The 6,929-nt window shown below is 55.5% G+C and overlaps 1 pseudogene across 1 annotated transcript, besides 1 other annotated feature; it reads left to right on the top strand.

Annotated features, from left to right (window-relative positions):
- Positions 1 to 331: 331 nt before the first annotated feature.
- On the top strand, positions 332 to 4,762 carry NCS54_00986000 (annotated as a pseudogene). Its single transcript has one exon.
- Positions 332 to 4,762: a sequence feature.
- Positions 4,763 to 6,929: the final 2,167 nt, after the last annotated feature.

Raw genomic sequence — 6,929 nt, 5'->3', positions numbered from 1 at the left:
TGCTGCAGCCAATCAGGATAAAGGGAAGGGCAACTTCAGGGTTAAGGAAAAAGCAAGCAAAGGAGGGAAATACAACAGAACGCGTCTCCCAAGGCCAGCCTTCTCGCGACCGACCGGGTGAACGAGGGATATCCTTTTCATATGGACATGAGTCTATAAAATGAGCGCAACTAAGGACGACCGAGCAGTTTCCCAGCAAGCGGCAATCATTCGAGGGAGAGACTATCAAGAAAAGAAAGAAAGAAGGGAAACAAGGACTGCACGTACAGTATCCTAAGAGGAGGAACCAGAGGGAGGTAGGGAAGGGCTCGACATAGTCCAGATCGCAGCCATGGCCCGAGGGCGTCCCACAGACTCGCCCGGCGGCAACGAACCGGAGCGGCAAGAAGATACAGGAGAGTCCGCCAGCTGTGTTCATGCAGAAGCCACCAAACCGGGAGAAGGGTGGCTTATATATAATGGCGAATACCGGTCGTTGATCTGCGCCTTTCACGGCTATGCGGTCTGCAGCCTCGAGGGTCACTTGAGGGACCGTCACCCAGACATCGACCATCGGGCCCGCAGCGATATCATCCACCGCCATAAGGGTCTACAGCTGCAAGGGCCGGCATTGGAGCAGCTCGTCCAGCACGGTGCGTCAAACCCGACCCGGGCCGTCAAGGGTCTCGTCGTTCACCGGGGCTTCGCTTGCACCTGGCCGGGTTGCAGGCACCTCACGCCGAGCTGGAAGTGCCTGCGGGTTCACCTCAACGGCGAGCACAACATAAAGGGAGCCAAGGCGCAGGCGGGCCTCTGGACCGGCGTCTATCTGCAAACCTTCTTTACAGGTCCAAAGAGGGCGATTTACTACTTCTGCGTAAGAATCTCGACCAGCGGTAACGATGATGCTGTCTCGGCAGCAGGAGATCCTCCGACGCCGGTCGGCAGGGGGAGAAGAGCGACGATGGCAGACAGGCAGCAGACGCACCCGGAAGATCAGACGATGATCGCCGACATCACCCAAGGGTGGTCACTGCAGCAGGAGGAGCAGGAGAAGATGCAGAAGGTCATGGAGGAGGGGATCCTGAGGCACGAGACGACGAACTGGCTGAAGAGGACCGGCTGGTCAGCCCACTTCGCCGGGAGGAATCTGGTGGATATCCAAGCCTGCAGCAGGATGCCCGGCTGTGACGACGACGAGCTGCGACGGATGGCCACGGCTCTAGATCGTCTATTCTTCGACCGCTGCATCGGCGGGTTAAAGAGCATGCCCCTGATGACCCGCCTGCTCCTGGCCAGCCCCCACCCTCACGATGCCCACAGCCGACCGTTTGGGCCGCTGCAGGAGAAGACCAGCATGGATCGCTACCTGGTATATGTGAAGCGGTTCTTATGCTATTGCCTCAACGTGCTGTCGCTGGAGGAGGATGCGCTGTTTGCCGAACACGGCTTTCGCTTCACGCCTGCACAGAGGGCCAGCCTCGAGCTGCTCTGGGCGCATCTGCAGGACGAGGAACAGTCGGGCGAGGGGCTGCAGGAAGAGATATTGCAGATTCTGGCGGACTTCTGGATGCAGCGGCTCGACGGGGACCCTTTTGCGAGCCCGCTGTGGCACTTCGTCGGGGTGCTGGGAATCGACGGCGAGACGGGGCAGCTCCGACCTGCCCACCTATTCACCTACGTGCTTGCGGGACTCGTCTTCACGGGGCGGGCGCTGCTGGGAGAGTGGGCTATACCCACCCGGGAGCGGGCCGGGATGACGGACCTCGCGCAACGGTTCGCCCAGGTTCGAGACGCCTGGCTTTGCAAGGCGACATACTCTCCCATGGGCTATACGCTCAGCTTGCTGTTATACGGAAGGAAGATCGCGCAGGAGACTGGTAGCCGGCTGATGGTGTCCTGGAGCAAGGACGGCGAGATGATGTACTTCATGGGCAAGCCGATCCTGATGGAGAAGATTCGTCACATGGTGGCTAGGATGACGAAAGACGCCGAGGACCTGCTGTGGGGTCAGTTGATGTTCAAGGAGGGCGACGACGAGCGTTTCATCCTTCCTCTGGCCGGCATTGAGGATGACCTCACCCATACAAGACGAGGCCGGTCCTTCATCCATACCAACGACCTCGCTGGCAAGGAGGTCGAGATGCTCGAGGACCTCGTCATGGGCTCGCGGAAGACAGAGTTCCTAGATCGAGCGGGCGAGTGGAAGTGGGCGGGCATCAGGAAGTACCTGAAGCTGGTGAAGAAGTTCGAGGAGTTTCTGCTGCTCCTCTCCCACATCACCGGCGGCCAGCCCAGCCGAGGGGAAGAGATCACGGGCCTGCGCCTGGTCAACGGCATCAACAGGGACCGCAACGTCTTTGTCATCGACGGCGATGTTGTGCTCGTCACCCAGTACCACAAGTCTCTGGCCCACTTCGACTCGCCGAAGGTGATCCCCCGCTTCCTGCCGGAGAGGATCGGGCAGCTGCTCGTGATGTACATGGTCTACATCCGACCGCTGACGGATCGCTGGGAGGCGGACAGATGGGAGCTATATGGCAAGATGGCACCGCCGAGCGACTTCATCTGGCATAACGAGACGGGGCCATGGGAGAGCAGTCGTATGTCTGGGGCCATGGGGAAGTGGACCTCCCACTATATCGGCCGCAGGATCACGCTCCAAGACTGGCGCCACATCGCCATCGCCATCAGCAAGAAGCACGCTCGCGACCGGGGGGCCGCTCGGGCAGACTTTGAGGACGGCGACGACGATGACGAGTCGGAGCAGTACGAGGCGCCGGACGATCTGGCTGCCTGTCACACCGGCCAGACAGCCGCCAACTACGGTGTCACGATCGATGTGCTGAAGCGCTTGACGGCCGAGTCTCTGGACATATTCGGGCAGGTGAGCCGTCGTTGGCACAAGTTCCTCGGCTGCGACGCGCAGCAGCAATCGGCCTTGGAGCCGCCGCCGTCAACTTCGTCCTCGAAGCGCAAGGGTGCGGCCGAGTCTGGCGGCGAGGAGAAGAAGTGCCACCCTCCCCGGAAGCGGGCCAAGATCGCCTCGCTCGAGAAGCTAAGGGCAGGTATGACAGCAGCAGTGGGGGACAAGAAGAAGGACGACATGATCCTGCGGGCACTCCGGGCTGTCCTGCGTGATGACGCTGCCCAGTTTCGGTCACCCCAGCAAGAAGAGGCCGTCAGGTTGGCCGCGGCGAAGCAGAGCCCGCTGGTTGCCGTGCTGCCAACGGGCGGCGGGAAGAGCTTGGTCTTCATGGTCCCGGCTATGCTGGCAGGTGCAGGCGTGACCATCGTGGTGGCTCCGTTCGCCGAGTTGAAGAGGCAGCTAGTCACACGCTGCGTCGATGCCGGCCTAGACTGCAAGTCCTGGCCCGAGGCGCGTGAATCTTGGCCCAGGGTTACGCTGGTCTCGGCCGAGGCGGCTGTCACCGATGACTTCCTGCAGTGGGCCGCTGATCTGAGTGTCAGGGGAAGGCTGGACCGAGTGGTCATTGACGAGTGCCATCTGTCATTCACTGCCGCCGAAACCTACCGCGCGAAGCTCCGGTGCCTCGTTCTCCTGCGGAGCTTGGGGTGTCCCTTCGTATTCCTCACTGGGACCCTGCCGCCGCTCCGTCAACGCGACTTCGAAGAAGCCATGCAGCTCCAGGCTCCGCTCTACATACGGGCTTCGAGCCATCGGCTGAACGTGCGGTACTCCGTCCTTCGCGTCCGTAACGGACGGGGCGTCATGGAGGTGAAGAGGCTGGTGGACGCCCGGCTCCCACGTCTAGCACCGGGGGAGAAGGGGGTCATATACTGCACCAGCCACGCGAAGTGTAGAGCGCTTGCCCGGCAGCTTGGTTGCCATTACTATCACGCTCAGCGCGATGATAGCGATGCGCAGTTCCTTGCCCAGCGCGAGCAGGGCTTCCAGGCATGGGTCAACGGCGAAACACCCTACATCGTGGCTACCGCGGCTCTAGGCACGGGCCTTGATGTTGCAGGCATCGTCCATGTCATCCATCTCGAGGCCCCATTCAGCATCATCGACTACGCCCAGGAGGCGGGGCGGGGCGGGCGAGCTGGGGAGCCCGTCACCGCAGAGATAGTCGTCGAGGAGAAGGACTGGCCGGTTGAGGACCATATCCGCGACAGCTACCTAGACTTGAGCACGCGCGAGGTACGCAGTCTGATCCGGACACAAGGTTGCCGTCGCCGCCTCCTTGGCCAATGCTTGGACGGTGACCTACGGGACTGTGGAGATCTCGATGCCGTCCGATGCGATAATTGCCGCCGCGATGAGCTGTTGTGGAAGAGTGAGCTATCCTCGCAGGGTATCATAGCATCACATGCCCGCGGCAGGCGCGATGCCCTCGCTCTAGAACGTTTCGAGGCCGCCTTGGAGGAGATAGAGGAGCTTGGCAAGATGGGCTGCCGCATCTGCTGGATGTTCGATGGCGTCAAGGAGGCCGGGCACCAGTGGGGTACCTGTGGTGCCACAGCAGAGAAGGATCTGTCCTTCTCCAGCTGCATGATCTTTCAGGGTCTGGTCAACTACAAGAAGGATCCACAGGCACGTTTCTTGAGCTGCTTCTACTGTCACGTATCGCAGGAGCTCTGTCGGGACGGTTACGAGACCAAAGGAGCATCATGTCGGTGGAAGCATGCTGTAGTCCCTATGGCGTTGGCCGCCGTGACGGAGGCAGATATATGGTCGCAAGTCCAGGAGGCTGCCGGTCGAGACTTCAAAGGTCGGGATGACTATGCTGACTGGCTGGGCCGTAAGCATAGCAAGTTGGTATGCGGGCGAGAGATGACCAATGCTATGGCCGTCTTTGATCTAGTGCTCAAGTGGAGACAAACTCAAGAGCTTAGTTAATTACTATGTTTTACGCATAGTGTAATACGTTTGACTAGTTATATATAATGATATATAATGTGATGTGATAGGCAATAATAGGAAGGGAAAATAAAAATAAAAAAACAAAGGAGTATATGAGAGAGAGAGAGAGAGAGAGGGGGGGGGCTCCCACAGTAGGTATACTACCCACATAATACTTAACGGTAACTATACATACGAATAGGACTTGGTGATAATAGCTGGCTTTAACTATATAATTAGAATGCTTATAGGAGATGGTATAAATAATATAAGAGGAGGTAAAAATAAAAGAAGTAGAAGAAAGACGAAAAAGAGAAAGATATAGTAGTCCAGGGTAGGCAAAAATAATATCATTCTAATCAGCAAAAAAAGCTCTTTGAGGCTGGCTAGACGCTTCCGAGACTCGAACCCGGGTCTGTCCCTTAGTCAGAGGGATCGCTCTGACCACTAAGCTGAAGCGCCTTTTCGCTCTCAAAGTTACTAAGGTCGAGATGGGGCTGGCACATGAGGGTATCACGAAGACGACGGCAAGGTGACCAGGTCAACGCGGCACAGCAGGCAGCCATAATGGCAACTACCGAGGGGAGAATAAGATAAAGGGAGGGTAATATAAAAAGAGGTTAGTTATTATTAGTAAAATAGTATTAGATATTTAAATAAAAGAAAGGAAAAAAAAGATAAAAAGTCTTAATAATAAAAAAGAAATCTTCTTAGGATAACCCTAGGATAATAGAAGATATATATATATATAACCCTAACCTTAAGGTAAGAAAAAAAAAGGGGAAGTATATAGGCCTAGCCGGAGAATAAAAGAAAAGAAAAATAAGGAAGAGTATATAACCCTAACCCTAGGGTTAAAAATGAGAGAAATTAAGGAAAAGTATATAACCCTAACCCTTAGTTTTGCTTTAAGCTAGGAAGTAATTAGAAAAGTTGGCTTTAAGGGGTTAGTTAAGAAAGAAAAAAAAAAAAAAAACAACCCCCAACTTAGGCCTAACCCTAGGGTAGCCCCTAGGAAGTATTGGCTGAAAGAGACTAGAGGGGGTATTTAGCCCTAACCCTAACCCTAACCCTAAAGCAAAACGTTAAATTTTCATTTAATCGGGGAAGGTAAGAGCCTAGCGGGTGTTTCAGAGGGTTAGACCAAAGAGAGACAAGGACTGCTTAGCCGTTACCCCAAGCTTGGCCCTAGCCTTAACCCTAAGTCTAACCCCTAACCCTAACCCTACCCCAATGTCGGGCTAGGGTTAGGGGGAAAAGGAGAGTTAGGGTTAGAACGGGTAAGGAGGTTAGTGTTGTAAAGGCCCTGACGTCTAGCACAAGTAGGAAAAGAAACAAAGAGAGGGTGTGAGAAGGTACGAGGTAAAGGAGTTAAAGAAGCAAGACTAACCGCTGCTGTCCGGGGGGGAAGAGTTGGAAAGTAAAAACTAACCGCTGCTGTCTAGGAGAGGAGAGTTGGGAAGGTGAAGGTAACCGCTACTGTCCAGGAGAGAAGAGTTAGAGAGGTAAAGCTAAGTGCTAGTAAGTTCTAGTTAAGTAGGTAAGGAGAGAAAAGGACAGAGGGTGTGAGGCGAGGGTTAGGAAGGTAAAAGTAACCGCCAGTGGGCGGAGAGAGAAGTAAGGTAAGATCTGGGGTAAGAGAGGAGTTAAGGAGTGAAGACAAAATAAGGAGTGAAGACAAAAGTGCTGTGGGAGAGGGAAGGAAGGGGCTAACCACTGACGTAAGGGTTGGTGTAAGGCAGGCGGAGGCGAACCGCTAGTGTAAGTGGTTAGTTAAGTAAGTAAGAAAGAAAGACAAGAGCAAGCGCTACTGGGGTCAGGGGCTAAACAGTGCGGGAGGTAAGCGCTGACGGGGCTAAACGCTGACGGGGTTAAACGCTGAGCAGGGCTGGAGGTAAACGCTGACGGGGTCAAGCGCTGGCGGCGTCGCTAGGGTTAGGGTTAGGGTTAGGGTTAGGGTTAGGGTTAGGGTTAGGGTTAGGGTTAGGGTTAGGGTTAGGGTTAGGGTTAGGGTTAGGGTTAGGGTTAGGGTTAGGGTTAGGGTTAGGGTTAGGGTTAGGGTTAGGGTTAGGGTTAGGGTTAG

The sequence above is a fragment of the Fusarium falciforme genome, chromosome 8, assembly GCF_026873545.1.
Source record: "Fusarium falciforme chromosome 8, complete sequence".
Taxonomy (NCBI): Eukaryota; Fungi; Ascomycota; class Sordariomycetes; order Hypocreales; family Nectriaceae; genus Fusarium; species Fusarium falciforme.
This window is presented reverse-complemented; position numbering and strand designations above follow the sequence as displayed.